Here is a 15,566-nt window from a genome sequence, read left to right on the forward strand (position 1 = left end):
TGCGGTGGGATGGGGTGTGGGAGGGGGGGGTCTGTCCCCGGCTCCGAGGTGGGACGGGTAATGAATCATCACTCCGGGGAGAGCTGCGGCTCCTCCAGGCTGCCGTCCGGGTTTGGAGACCGGGCTCTCGGGCCGGCGTCTCCTATTGTCTGTAAGGAGAGCTGTGAAAAAGGAGGTTAAAAATGAAACGAGCCCGGCGGCGGGGAGGAAGCGGAGCCTCTCCGGCCGGCGACTTTAGACTCTAATAGCTGTAATCAGTGCCTGTGTAAATACTCTTGCCTACTACTTACATAATTAGAATTTAATTGGATCATGTGTCTCCGCCGTTTATTCTAAAATCGGACCAAACCCCTCTTTAGGCACTGATTAATGTGTGGCTGATGCTTGTTCCTCTTTCGGAGTTCTCGGGTATTCTGTTGAGAAAGTCGTACAGAAAAACAGAAGTTAAAGTAAGTTTCTTTGTTAATGCACCCTCTAAGAGGTTGGCAGAGCCGGATAGCTGTCCCTGCCGCTGGAGTACAGGCTTGCAGCACCGGTAGCCTTGAGGATGGGCACATGTGCTCTTGAGGCAGGAGGAACACTCGGCTAAACTCTCAAATAGTCAGGGAGCTGAGGCCCTTTGAGAAGCACATTAAACGTGGAGCACGTTATAGTTTTTTTTTTGTCTGACTTGCGCTACCGAGATTATTTGGGCTGTATAGGACGAGCATTTTACTGCCTGTATTTTTTACCTTGAAGCCGAAAATCAACTTGTTAGTTGTCAGCTGTGTTAAAAGTTGCTGCCTCCTTTAAGTACTGCTCATTCTAAAGGCTGTTCATATAGGTGAAACAATATGCAAGTTCTATTTTGTAATGGATGTAGTCTTCAACTGGTTATTTTTAATACATAAATAAATATATATAGCTATAAATATATATACCTATATAAACGTAGTACCCCAAAGCTTTGTCTGCAGCCTGACCCTCGCAGGGTACACGAGGTTTCTGGCACATGGCCTGCCGCCTCTGGCGACCTTAAGACAGCATAGCTGTTGCTTCCTGTATCTCAAGCTGCCTCGTCCCAGTGGTTGAACATTAACAGAAAGCTGTCAAACCCTATTGTAATAAAATAATATTTTCCTCTAAGATAGAAAGCATAACTATTCTCATGGTACCAAACTGCTCGACAGGCTTTGTTGCAAGGATACTCATTACACCATCAAAGTACCTTGAGAGGGAGGAAGGTGCACATGTGTAGTGATGAAAGGGTGCACTATCATGGAGTATTGTACAGCTCGTGCTAAGCACAAGGGAATCATTAGAATGTGTATCCAGTGGTTGCTCAAAGGTGAAACTTTTTTCCCACCCCCTCCTTGCTTAAATGCTGTACTGCAACTTGCCTTGGTGTCAGGAGGGAGTGGATTAAATGTAAATGAAGAGATGAGGATTAATAACCTAGGCAGCTGTATTCAGATGCAGGACATTCTCTTCAGAATAACTCTGAATTTGATCTTACTTTTCCATGGCATGTAATAATAATTTTTTAATTGCTGTACCACACTGTATTTTGTCCTTGGAGTGATGCAAAGCTTGTTGCCTTTACCGGTGCAGGAGAAGTGCCAGGAGGGGTACACTGTCTTTATCTGCTCACTAATAAATAAGGGCTGCCATATGTTAGGAGTATAAGTGGCAAGTTTAAAGTAAGATTTTTAGTGAAGAAGCAAATAGATCCATGACTATCTTGTGACCACATAAAGGCAGTGTATCTTAGTGGGATGAATAACTGCTTAATCATAATACTGCAACACCTGTGAAGAAGGCCTCACTTGAAGCATCCTTCTTCCAATTAAATATTTTGTGATGTTGATGATACATTATTCCACATCGCACTCAGTGTTGCCATCCTTTTCTAGTTGCATACTTTGTGTTTTCTTGATTCCTTGTAATAGCTACATGCTTGGAAAAAGTAATCCAACTGGAGAACATCCATTAATAGCATCAGCATTCTGAAAAATAACTTGAAGGATTGTTTTTGTCCTGATGGTAACTAGCTCAAGCTTGTCTAGGTGTGGTATCTGGCATTTATCTTGTGTATCTTGAGCATGCTTGAAGTCCCCTCCCTTGTTTTGTAACTTGCAAATTAGTTGAATTATTTATTTTTATCCTGAAAGCTGCCAAAATTAATTGTGAGGATTAGCATAGCAATTCTGTGAAAATTAAAATAAAATAGAAGAACAATAATACCTTCTGTAAGTTGAACCAAATCTCCAGCTATTTATGTTTTTAGGCATACTGCTTGGCTTCGTCAGTCAGTGACACGTGGGTGTTGCATTTGTTAAATTACTGTAATTAATTTGCCATTAGTGAATTACACTCTATTGTCACTTTTACTGAGCTGTTTTGCATGCTGAAGTAATGTATAAATATTAACCCTCTGATGTAACGTGCTTTAATCTATTCTAAGCTTGTTAGTACACCATTTGAATGAGAATATAAAAATTATGTTAAAGTATTGGGAAGCATGTTCAGTTATTGCCTGTGCTCCTTTAGGAGGAACTGTTGTACTAACAGCCTTTCCTGGCAGTGAAGGTCTCGTGTTCCCATATGACCTCAGGCTAAGGCACTTTTATGAACATCATACAGTGGAGTAAATACTGCTGTGTAGCTTTGTCTCATCTCGGGGAGAGTTCAGTTCACTCAATAATAACTCAGGGCCTTGGTCTCACAAAAAATATGTATGTGTGTGTGTGTTTAACTTTGTGCTGAGAGCATGCCTGAAGTAGGCTTAGGGCATTAAGTAGAGTGAGACCCAAATTCCGTAAGATCCTGCGGCACTCCCAGAGAGGCCAAACCTGTGCATGACATTCAAGAGCTTTATTGCAACACAGTGCCAAGTTCCAGCTTCCTTTCAGGTGATAACACTTACCGGGAATTTTGACCAGTAGTTTCCCTGCTCCGTTCCTCAGTGAATGGGACTTCCCTTCTCCTCCAGCCCCAAAGTAAATATTCTTACCTTCTGTTATGTGTAGAAGAGTTGGCCCTGAGGATCATGGGGCCAGATTCACATTAGTTTTTCCACTGCGTTTTTAGAGGTTTCATGCACATCAGCTCTGCAGCAAAGCTACCAGTGTAGTTATAATATAGCTTGTTGATGTCAGTGGTGCAATTGGTTCAGCTAAAAATGGACTTTTGGGATGGTCTTTGCTTTGGAGAGCTGGTGATGTGTTACTTCCACCACGTATAGTGTTGACAGCTCCTCAGAACCTTCTTCGTGTTTATGTTCCTGTTTCTGGGTGGTCATAACTGGGAGAATTATTGGCAAAAACACCTTCTGGTGTTCAAATTTGGGAATGTTGTTATAAGGCAGTAATGCCTTTAAACTCTTTTTTTTTGTTTTGTTTTGCTATTAAGAGTCTCTTAGGGAATAATATATTAAAATTCAGCTGAAGATAGCTGAAACTCAAATATATTGAGTTTTTAAAATTTTCACGTCAGTTCTTCTTTCAAGATGATTGAGCAGAGACTGTACAGGTATTACACAAAATCTCAGTTTGTGTTGTATGTGGCCATATACAATTTTATATGATGATTTTGATATGATGGATTTTTAAATATATAGTGTTGTCAGATACTGCTGTTAGCAGCCTTCATGTCAAGATTGGGAGTAATGATTTGGAGATTAAGTTGAATCTGTTCAACTTTATTAGGAGAAGGAAGTTTGTTACGTTCTTTGTTAGCCAAATAATGATCAGACTTTTTTTTATTAAGTACTTTACAGTGCAGGATTTATCACCAGCTACGGAATGTACATTACAGAGTATGGGTAGAACCTTGTAGGTATATTATAGTAGCATCTGTTTGTAATAATAATTAGTAGAAGTAATGAATGAATTCTTCATTCTATAAAAGAAAATTTATGAATGCCTCAGATTCATGAATTCAGGAATCTGAATTCCTAGTTGGATTGTGGGAAGCAGATAAAAATACAGGAATGATGTGAATTCTAAGAGGAGTTTTTTAGATGTATTTCACAATGCCTAGAAGGCCACATCTTGTTTTGTTTCCCATCAGAACTGTTTAGTTATATGATACATTTTGGATATATTTTTGAAGTTCAACTGTCTTTTGGTCACTTCGTTGCCCTTCTCTTCCAGTATGACACAAGTACTATTGCTTTGAGAAATTACGGAACTCTGAAACACTTCAGACTTAATGCTGCTCCCCTTTTGCCAGACAAAGGGACACTCAGAGGTCTTTGTCCCCTGAACTGGAGAAAGGTTGGGAAGTGTGCCTTGCAGCAGGACTGTTGGGATGGTGGGAGCAGGGGAATAGATATGTTCAGTTGTATCAATGAATTGACTCCAGCGTGAAAGAGTCACTTTTGCACTCTCTGAAGATATGGAGGATTTTGTAAATACATTATGATCCCCTTCACCAAAACACAGATTGAAAAATCCATTGTTCTAGGAGAGCAGTCCAAGGATAAGTCTATTGATAATGAGCTTCAGAAGGTCTGTTCTGACTGATGCATTTGAGGAATCCAGTCCCTTTGCAGAGTCTCACTGTTCCAGTGTTTAGTTTGGCTTCTCTTTGCCTGTGTACATTAAGTGGGCAATATACAGTTTGTGGTTTGGCAGCAGAGGTGTAAACCCTCCTGAGTCAGGGACAAGAAAAAGCAGCAAAAAATCCAACACCACCAGTCACCTCCTCCAGCTCAGTCAAGAGAGTGCTTTTAGTCTCATACGTTAAGTGTTTGGACAAATCGAGCTAAAAGAAGGACTGTTTGAGTCTTCCGGTGGCACTCATGAAGTCCCTGGGAGTCATCTTTCATTTCCTTCAGTTGGAGACCAGTCTCTGTGATGATGAGTAGCTTGGGGCAGTGAAGTAAAGACTGAGGTGAGTGATAGGGGATCTCTGAAAGGCTTCTTTTTCTTTCTTTTTTTTTTTTTTTTTTATTTTTATCTCTCTTCCTGCTTGGTGAACAAAAAGGTTTAGGAGAAGCTAAATAATAAGAAATGGCAGCACTGCATTTGCAGGAGAAATGTAAATAGTTAACCATCTGAGGAAAAGGACACAGCCTAATTGTAATGGCATATATAAATATTTCTTTTGGCTATCAAGGTAGTGATAATACCTGACTGAACCTTTGCTGTGCCAGTTCAAACAAAGGCCTTCCTCTTATTTAATGTCTTCTGAATACCTATGCAACCCTGATATTCTGATAAAGTGTCTCTCCTCATGTTCTGTCATATAATTGCAGACTAATCTCCAACAACCTCCCAAGTAATTTCTTAGTCTCATAAAGAAAGCCTTTTGTCACTGGTAGAAATTCAAAACTATTTTTAAAACACGTTGCCTATGCATTTGTTTGGGTAAGTTCTTCTCCCCTGTTCTTACCAGCTGCTTATGGAAAACTTCATCATGCAAATGTTCTTGAATTGCTCTCTTAGCCTTGCAGGAAGCTTTAAAGTTTTGAATAACGTTGTGAAAAATTTTGGATAGGTTTTCCTTGCTATTTGCATGCAACCAATTTTATATTATTTCCAAGATTTTTCTGCAGTGCCCATTAATGCCTTAGTTAATTAATACCCATTAATTAGTTTCGGGAGAGGTGTATGGTCATTTGGACAGATTGAGTTCATTTACTGTGGTAATGGAGCATGTTATTCTTGCAGATGTTTAACGTGTGAAAAGAAAGTGAGAAATCCTTGAGTTCTTGGAGTTTCTATTTTGGATCATCTTTAAAGATGTGCATCTTTCCAATCAAAAGAAAACAATTTGTATAAAACCACAACTACCTGAGGAAAACCAGAACCACGTATCTTAAGCATCTAGGAGAGTGGTTTTTGTTGTTTACTATCTGGATGGATATTCCCTAAACAAGTGCTTGTGCTCCCAAGACCACCTTTCCTTAGTAAATGATCATCATGACTTTCATGAGTATGTCTTAGTGTGCATCCAGAGGTCTTTGACCTCTTGTCTGGTAGGCTTCAAATTCCTGATGCTTACAAAAATGGGAGGGTAAGCCATAGAACAAATGAGGCTGGTTCTCCCTTTCACTCAGGACATGCTTCTATTTTCTGCATGGAAATGGAATAGTATTGACCTGGAGAGATCAGGAGGCACGCAGGAAAACCTTGCAGGGCTCAAGGTGTCTGACTGCCTGCCAAGCAGAAGAGCAAGTGTTGTGTGGGATTTGACTCTATCACTCTCAGTTGTCTTCCTCGGGAACTGACCTAGCTGGGTATTTTCTTGCTAGTCTGCTCTGTCTCAGAATCAGACCACCACAGCCTGTGCACAGTCCCCGAAGGGTGGGTGTGCTGCATACCATCGGGGATATTTTTAGTAGATTGTGTTTGCTGACTGACTTAGTGTGCTATAAATACAGAGTTCTCATCTGGCATGCACTTTGCGTGTCTTCTAGTAACTTATAATAAATACACCTAAGAATAATGGCAAGGCGAAGCAAGCTGTTACGATTTGTTTGGCTTTCCATACAAAGTGTCATTTATATAAAGCAATTATTTAGTAACATTTTAGCTGTAAATGGCTTTTAAAACTAGTGGTATTACAAAACACTTCCTAGTTGGGCTCCCATAATTAGTCCTTATGTCAGATTGATTTATACTGCATTTTTATTATGGTTTTAAAAGTTGAACGTGGACTTTTTAGATATGGGAGGCTACTTGAGCATCTGGAATACTGTCAATACCAGTGAATTACAATTTTTTTAATGCCAATGCTAGCATATTCCATAAGGGTTATTCTCTGATAAAAAATGAAGCTTAGTTATGATTTTCCTGGATTTTTTTTTTCCTGAACTGTAGGTGTATATGCAATTTATTGAGTTGAAATATAGTTAAGGCACTTAGAGGACTCAATGCAGAAAGGGGAGGATCCCATGTCTTATTAAAATACAGATGCATTTATCTTTCAGTGTTGAATTTGACAGAAAATTGAAGGATGGGGTCTTGCTGAATTGTACTGAGTGTAACCTAGATGGAGTTGTTCTGTACTGCTACAATAAAAACTGTCATAGCATATACTAGCAGACGTGAAGTTTTCCATGTACAGCAAAAGAAAAGACTGCTCAGAGGTGCTTTCTGCAAATTGCCTGAACACATAAGCAGTATTTTGAGTATCTTAATTTTTTTGTGATGAAATCTGGACCAATCTGGTGGTAGTCTTTCACAAAACTCACACACTAGATTGTCATCCTGTCAAGAATCTTAGATAGTTCCCTGAAAATCACGTTACTTTCAATCCTGATTTCCTGCAGCTGTCAGAAGTTTTACTTGTTGTAGGATGAAGAACATCACTCTTCCTTTATTCTTCAGTGTGAATATGCATAAAAGTTCCAGTTTGGGGAAAAAGACTCTTACATCTCTTAAGAAAATGCTGTGTCCCTACCAAATAGATCAAAGCATTGTCAATTAAGCAAATGTCAGAGAGATAATGGTGGACAATTCCCAGAACATAAAGAACAGTGACAATAGTAAAATGTATCTCTCTGTGGTCATTTAACTGCTTTGCTTTAGCTGTGAGGCAGTTCTCTTTCTTACTGTCTTTGCTGCATCAGCAAAGAGGACTGGACCTAAGATGCCAGACTCGAGAATTTGCTGTCCATTTTCTTGTGTGTGTCGTTGTCCTTTGGGAAGAATGAGTTTAAAATCACACACCTGTGTTCTGAATATTGGAAGGCATAGTTTGCACATGTATGAGTGACTCAGGGCTCCTATGATATATTGGATAATCATGATTCATCTTCAGAGCTGATTGTGATGAAGTTTTATAAAAGGTGGTATAGCTGAGTTCAGGTGTGAAGTGCCCAAATACAGGGTTACTTTCCTTCTGATTTTTCGATGCTGTGATTTTTTTTCAAACTCATTTGCAAATTAGAGCTTGTTTGAGTGTTCAAGTTTTAGAGTTTTTTCACTCTCTTAGCCATGTGGGTATAGTTTTTAGAGGCAGTCAGATCAGTTTGGATGGATACTTGTTTAATTTTTATATTGGGAGTATTACTCAATGAAAGACGAGTAGATTGATTGCCTGAGTACAAAGCAGACATGATTTTTTGTTAAACCTCTAGCAATCTATTAATAAATTACAGTTCCAAAATAATAAAATATAATTGTAAAACTATTTATATATTTTTAAAGTGCTGTGTAAAGAAAGAAAATACCTGGTCCATCCATGCATTAGTGCCATAATGCTGTTGCTGGCTGAAGAGAAATGATCTACTAAAACAGCACATGAATGAAAACAGCATGAAATTCACATATGGAAAAGAGCTGCATACTATCAAAGAAACACCCTTTGAATATCTACTTCAGCTGTCCTAACATTTCCATACTAGATATCTAATACTGAGATACCAGATGACAAGTGTAGAGGCATTTCCTCACTTTTTAAGGACTGAAATACAATTAAAATTAATTGAAGGGTAGTGCATGTTTGCTATAGCTCTGCTGTTGGATTAGTTTATATCCCAGTATGCCATATCTGTGAATTTGTGTGTTTTGTAAGCGATAACATTTTCAAAGACACATGATACTGAGCTTCTTCATAACCATGGCTGTGAAAAAATGAAGAGCTGAAAATACTATTGAAGTAAAATAGGCTACTGAAATAGCTTCTGGTTTGGAGGAAATACAGATGCCATTGCTAGAATAATAAACTGTGTACCGAAATAAACTGGTTTTCATGCGCTTGATAAGATCAAGACCCAGTGACAGCATAGAATTAGGGAATGGAGGAAATGTTCCTTGGAAATGTGGGTCTAGTTTTGCTGCAAACAAAGGGATAAGAAAGCTAATGCAAATAATGTGTTTTACATTGTGCAAGGGGGGGAATGGGTGACGTGTTCAGCCCAGGTTGTTCTCATTGTGTCTCCACTTGGCCTCTCCAGTCGTAAAGCACACAGTTGTGTGCAGCTGATGAAGTCAGAGGAAATGATGAACACATTTGGAGCTAGATTGCAAAAGTGCTCCCAGTGGGCTGGGCTGGAGTATGTGACTTCTCTAGAGGTGTGCAGGCAACCAAACTTTTTTGTGTATTTAATGATACAATGATGATTTTTACATTTTGCTTTAAAGCTTTATTTAGAATAAATCTTTTAAGGTATTGTAAGCTTGGCTGATGTAAATTATTGACATTAAATCATTTAATATGTTGAGGAAATCCATTAATTTGTGAAAAGTGAGCTGGAATTAACCTCTGAAGAGAGCTTAGACTGACAGCAGTGTTGAGATTGTTCCTATCCACATAGATTTATGTTGTTACGGAATCTGAAGTCATGGAGTGGTTGTCAAAAGCATCCTAATTTTAAATTCTGGCCATTGTTGATTCTCTTAGGTATTGGCTAGCCAATAAGCAAGTTGCAGAGAAAGGTGCCATGCTACAGCAAATATAAGGCAAAGCATACTTAGCATTGATAAAATTATTCAGAGTGCAATTTTTGCCAGAAGTTGAAAGAAATAGCAGAAATTAGTTTTTATTATTCCTAAAGCAAGGACCACAACAAAAGTCCTTGAAATCTTTTGCTCTGATGCTTAAACAAACAAATTAAATGTGCAAATATTTGATAAGTTTTTTAGATTATTTAGCTAGTGGTCAAAACTACAGCATGCCAATATCCCTGTATTTTCCAGTGTTGCAAAATACTGGTTATAAGATGCACCTCTAGGGCCTCCTCATTTTCATCATTGTTCTATCATGGATTTGCACTATCTCTGGGCCATTAAATAGCTGTGTCCCATGGCAGCCTAAGACTTTATTAGCTGTAGTGTGCAAGGATTCTTTGAAATATGTTTAAAAACAAATGTTTGTATTCAACGTGTTGCTGGCCCAGCAGTATTAATAAAGATCCAGAATTAAAATGAGTGAAAAATGTAAGCACCTCAAAAAGCAGCATTTTGAGGAAATGTTAACCTCAAAAGAAATCATTTGGCAAGGATGCCAAATTTGTAAGCAAGAGAAAAAGAAAGGTCTGTATGGAATGGTGGTATTTGTTGCATTCTTACTTAGAGGGAATTTGGATTCAGGGATATGAGTACTGATACAGTTGTTTTCTAAGCTCTTAAACTATGGTCCTGTGACACTAGAGCTCTGTGTAACTTAGTGAGAGCCTCTCTTTTTTTTATTCCTTTTCTGTGCCCTTTTGCTGTTTTCTGTGTGGTTGAGTCATCTTACATGCAACACCTTTATTAGTAACTGTAGTGCTATTGAAAACAAAAATAAATATTCAGAAATACTGACTTAGCTGGATCTTAAAAATACTCACATTTTAAAAGTTCAGTGGTAGAATTGTGGGTTTGTTTCTTTGTTTTTCTTAAAAGACATAATTTAGGTGATTAATAATAATATGGATTATAAATTTTGATTTTGACTTTAATATCCTAGTTTTTTATAGAAGTTGTATATCATTAATGGAGGAATAACACTGAAGAGAAACCTATTGAAATAGCTAATTAGACCTGTATCGAAGATGAGGCCATTTTGATTAAGTTATTTATTTTATGATATCTATACATAGGTATTTTCTTGAATTCCAGTTTTTCTAACTTTCATTTTCCCAAACTTGAAAATTGTGATGTAAATTTTGCTTTTTGTTAGTAGTGTTTTGAAGCACATATGGGTTAAAACTGATTAAACTTGCTCCCTCAAAGAGCTAACCATGTAAATAGGCTGTACATCTAGCACAAGGCACTATAGCCTGGGATTTAAATGTCAACATATTAAATTCTAATCCTATTGGTTTTCTGTTTATGCCTTAAGGATTTGTAAATTTACAAAATTACACACTTGTAATTTGATTTCAGACATGTGAAATTTCAGATAGAAATAGGAAAGGAAGAAAAGCCTCGAGATAGGACCTCATTTTTATTTTCCCTCCTGTAGTTTCTCTCTGACATGCTAAGCCTCATGCTCCTTCAGGCAATGATGATAAATGCACTAGGTACAATGTTTTTGAGCTATTGGTGCAGCTAAAACACTATGAGGACAGCTTTACTCCAGTCACTGAGTCTTGCTCATGCAGAACTTTTTGTTTGCTCACAAATCTACCTTGAAGGGCATAATCCCATTTGTCAGGAATTGTCACCTATAACTGACAGGGATTTCTCCCTCTGCTGAAGGGGAAGTTCTTCCTGCAGTCTCAGTATTCGTGGTCTTAAATTGTTAGATTTGTAACCCTCTGCAGAAACTCATACATTGTAAACAAATTTTAATGGTGCTTTCCTAACTTTGGAAGTCAGTGAATAGTATGGCAATTGAACCCTCTAACTGAGGTTTACAAGTATCACCACAAGTACTTTTACACAGAGAGGTAAGTATAGAGGAAAGATACTTTGCCAGCTATTTCAGTCAGTGGTTGTTGTAAGCAATACATAAACATTGCTTTTTCCTTTCTCACAGGGTGTTTTGGAAAATAATTAATCATTTAAACAAAAAAAAAGTCATTATCATATTTAGGTTATTGTGCATATAATGACTTTTCTTCAAAAACTTTATGCAAAAGTGCTTGTAAGGACAGATTTAATTCTAATGAGTGATGTGTGGGCAAAAGTCTCTCTGACATTCATAGCACATGAAGAGACCTTGGGGTTCCTACTGGCGCTGGAATATGGGATCAGCTGGGTTTAGGCCATTCCAAGCAGATGATGTTTATTCTTTCTTAATTCTTAGTGGAAAACCATCTAATTTCACTGATATTTTATTTTGATGACTAATTTTACCATTGGAAAAATTCCCAATAAGCAAATTACTCTTACTGTTTTGCAACTGATTTCCAATTTTGAATGCAGAAATTCGCAATTGATGCATTTTTTTAACAGATAGTTCACTTCTCCTTACAATCATGAAGGGCTCTTTTTTCCCTTTCTAATTGTACTTGACTCTTGCTAGCTATTAGCTACAATTTCAATGATGCATGCAGCCTTGAAATGTAACTGAAAGGACATTTATTGCACTTAGTATCTCTCAATTTTTATAGCCTCTTACTTTGAATCAGGCTTGTAGAAAGCTCTAATTTGCTTGATGTGTCTGACAAAAAAGGACCAGCGTGGTAACGAAGAAGACAACATTTAGCAATAAAGTAACTGGCTTTAAAAACGTAGGTTGGTTGTCTGTCAGTGGCTGCCTGCCTAGTGAGATATTCGGGAGGATAGATTGATAAGAGAATTCATTGAAAACAGGCTTGTGTATCGAGTTCTCTAGTGTTACTGTTTGTGTTAGCTAGTAAACTTGAAGCTGCTGCTTCTTGTATAAACAAGAAAGCCAGCAGCAATTATTCTTTAAAACTAAAAGCAGCTGTTTGGGCTGTAAAAAAACATTTCCATAACACAGACAAAAGTACCACTGTGACTGTTTATACAAACTGGCACTCGTGCTGTATAAACAGGAGAATTTCAGGGTTTTTCTTACACTCACATGTAAGTTGCGTCCTTACTTGGAGATATACCTCATCATCCTGCTACACAGACTGAAATTTTTATCTTTGTGCCTTTAAGCCACGAATGTTGGCCCAAGGCTGAGAGTAGAAACCTAAAGGGCTTGATCCCGGCCTGGCTGCAGAAGACAAGACCTCACATATTAATATGTTTGTGTCATTCTTGTGGTATTCGGCTGACTGCACTTACTAACAGGATTAACAAAAGACTGGTAATCAAGGATAGATTGTTTGGGGTTAATACCCGCTCTGTGGAAGCCAAGGCGAGCAGAAGCCAGCGCCCCAGGCCTGTTCAGCACCCGCGGCCTGGACAGCTCAGGCGGAGCCGCGTCCCGGCGGCCGCTCCCGTCCAGGTGCTCGGGCCGCCCGGGCCGTGGGGCTGCCGTCACCCGCGGCTGAGGTGAAACACACGTCTGGAGCTGTACCTGCCGCTCGGGCCCAAAGCCTTCTGCCTGGGCTGCTTATTCCTCTTGAGAAGACCAAGAGTTGGGGATTGACTCTCATTTGCCCCAGTGCCCTGTGGTACAGAAAGCGGCTTTGACAGCCTTGAGCATAGAGCCAGGTACACTTCACTGGAAGGCTCTTTGTCATTCTTTCCAAGTTTGACTCGCAGGCCTGCAGTTATTTTCCTTTTTTTATTTTTTTTTTTTTAATCAGAAGTTTATCTACTTGTTCACTTTCATCTTAGAAAATAGGTTTTCTTGTCACAGATTTCCAAAACATTGCTAAACCACCAGCTTCCTCCTTCTTACTTTCATCTCTGTTGTTTGTTTTTCACGTGGTTTAAGGACTTTCTGGAGCTAGTTCTCATTTTCTGCTGAAAGTTTTGATAGGCTTGTGGTTTCAACTGGACTTCCCTGCTTACAGTAAGTGGAAGTAGAAAAGAAAAAGCAGATTATGCAGATCCTTGCTGTTCTCACTGTCTGTTTTACACTCTGTGACATCACTGTTTTGAAAAGGAGAGGATTAAAGTATTTGACCTTAAATATTTAAAAAACTGGAGAAACCTCTGATATATTTTGAGTTAGTATTAGAAAGATGCCTTGAGCAGTAGGTGGCTCACTGAAATAATAACCTTTAGAAATAATACTAGTTTTTCTTGACAAGAGGATAACATCTACAAGGTGGTATTCTGAAATATTTACTTTTGAAAAGGGATAGCTTTGCATCCAGTAATGCTGAGATAATGAGACAAGATGTATCTTGTGTTTGGAGGAAAAAGAACAAAATGTGAATAATTAATTTCACTTAATGGCTTTCAAAGCCAAGATGGAAAACACAGTAATACTTCAATTCCTGTCTGAAAACAAGTTTTTTAAATACTTAAGTAACCTTTTCCTTTATTTTTACAACCCTGCTGCAGAGAGGTATGTGGTTTGAATATCTTTTTTAATATTGTTAAGTGCAGTTTATTCAAGAGAGTATGTGGTTTTTTTTCCCTATTTACTGTCATCGTTTTAGCAATGTCTTGCAGGATTGGCTTAAGGGTGGGAATCCTAAGTAGATACGAATTCCTTTTTATGCTGAAGACCTTTTGTGTACACTACTATACCATTATATCAGGTTCTGTAAGAACATTGGTAGCTTTATTCAGTTTGCTACTAAACAAATAAAAAAGGAACCCATGTGCATTTTGTGCATTCCCTCCCTACTGGAAGAAATAAGGTGAATTTCAGGAAGAAAAGAAAACAAACTAGTCTTGCTATTTCAATTGCTGGAGTGTATTTTCTAAGTGAAAAATGGAAATTCATCATTAAACAAAATTAATGTAAGAGTTTTCATACTGTTCCTACTGGAAAAGATGTGTTTGCAAATAACTTGTCCCTAAGTTATGGGTAAGTTTGCTTTGTTTAGGTTGGACCTCTGCCATATATCTGGGAACTGTGGCAAGCTGTTGGGTGATTTCCAGGGCTGCATTCTACCTTTCAGTATTATTTATTTTCCTCCCCTTAATCCTGCTTCATTTGGGAGATGACATATAACATGATTTTATTTATAAGTCAAGGGTTTTTACTGAAGTGATGTTCTAGGTATTCTGATTTCTTAGGTTTGATATAAGAACAGTTTTTCTCCCTGAATAGTTACAGAAATATACAGAGATTGGACAGTAAATGAAATGCTATTTGTATTTGCTGGTTGAGGGTGGAACCCACCATGTACATTTACATTAAATAAATATAAAACCTACTTTAAGCTAGTTGTTTTATAAGGTTTTTTTTCCCCTTGCTTAATTTTCAGTTTCTTTTCTGTAAAACTGTCCCTAAGGGAATAGGAATTGATAATACAAGTTGTCATAACTGGCACTTTAGAAGATGTTCCTTCATCTTTTGTAAATTTCTTGTGTACGAGCCATTTGTCTGTGAAAAATAAGGCAGCTTTGTAGCTGTCCATATTGATGCATTTGAGATCAGAATTTTTGTCTAAATCAAGTTTAAAGACTCTGATTTGTGTATGTGTGTGTTCTTGCCAGAATACTAATATATTAGAATACTGTGTTATTCTTTTTAGTATTTGGAATTGATTCCAGAAGGCTTGCTGTTTTATTTTGTGGTCAGCACTGCCTTCAACTTCGTGACAAACCAGGCCAGGCCAAGAACAACAATAAGGTACTGCAGGAGTTATAATCCCTCCTGTGTTGTAGGTAACACAGTGAATTGACACACATTTGATTTGTTCTTCTGAGCCTAGATCACCTGTTTCCCCTTGAAGCTGTCACTGTATGGCTGTAGAGTAACTGGACAGTGTAACAGGATCAGTCCGTCTCGATTTAGTGCAGCCCATATGAGTTTTATTGCAGGTAGACACCCAGTAAATGAGTTTTTATTTTTCTTCTGGAAGTTATTATATAGATGTTAAGTGCTGTGAACGTCCTTCCTTAATTAAGAGTTTAATTTCCAATGTTGTTTTGAATATCTCTGATCTTAGTAAAAGTTGTCCTATTTAGGCAGTAGTGAAGAAGGACAATTTTCTTGGTTTTGACTTCCACCCAAAAATGTATTCTCATGTATAAAAGAATTCTATTCCCATATATATATATATATATATATATATATATATATATATATATATGACATAACCCTTATAACTGCATCTATTTTTTCCTCTTAGGCCAGCTTCTGGACAGTTCTGATGCAGTTTT

At 38.0% G+C, this 15,566-nt stretch overlaps 1 protein-coding gene across 1 annotated transcript in view; it reads left to right on the top strand.

Moving 5' to 3' along the window:
- Nucleotides 1-15,566, top strand: part of ZNRF2 (zinc and ring finger 2) — a 57,534-nt gene that overhangs the window by 668 nt on the left and 41,300 nt on the right. The gene's annotated exons all lie outside the window — the stretch shown is intronic.

This window comes from Cyanistes caeruleus, chromosome 1 (genome assembly GCF_971803275.1).
Source record: "Cyanistes caeruleus chromosome 1, bCyaCae1.hap1.1, whole genome shotgun sequence".
Taxonomy (NCBI): Eukaryota; Metazoa; Chordata; class Aves; order Passeriformes; family Paridae; genus Cyanistes; species Cyanistes caeruleus.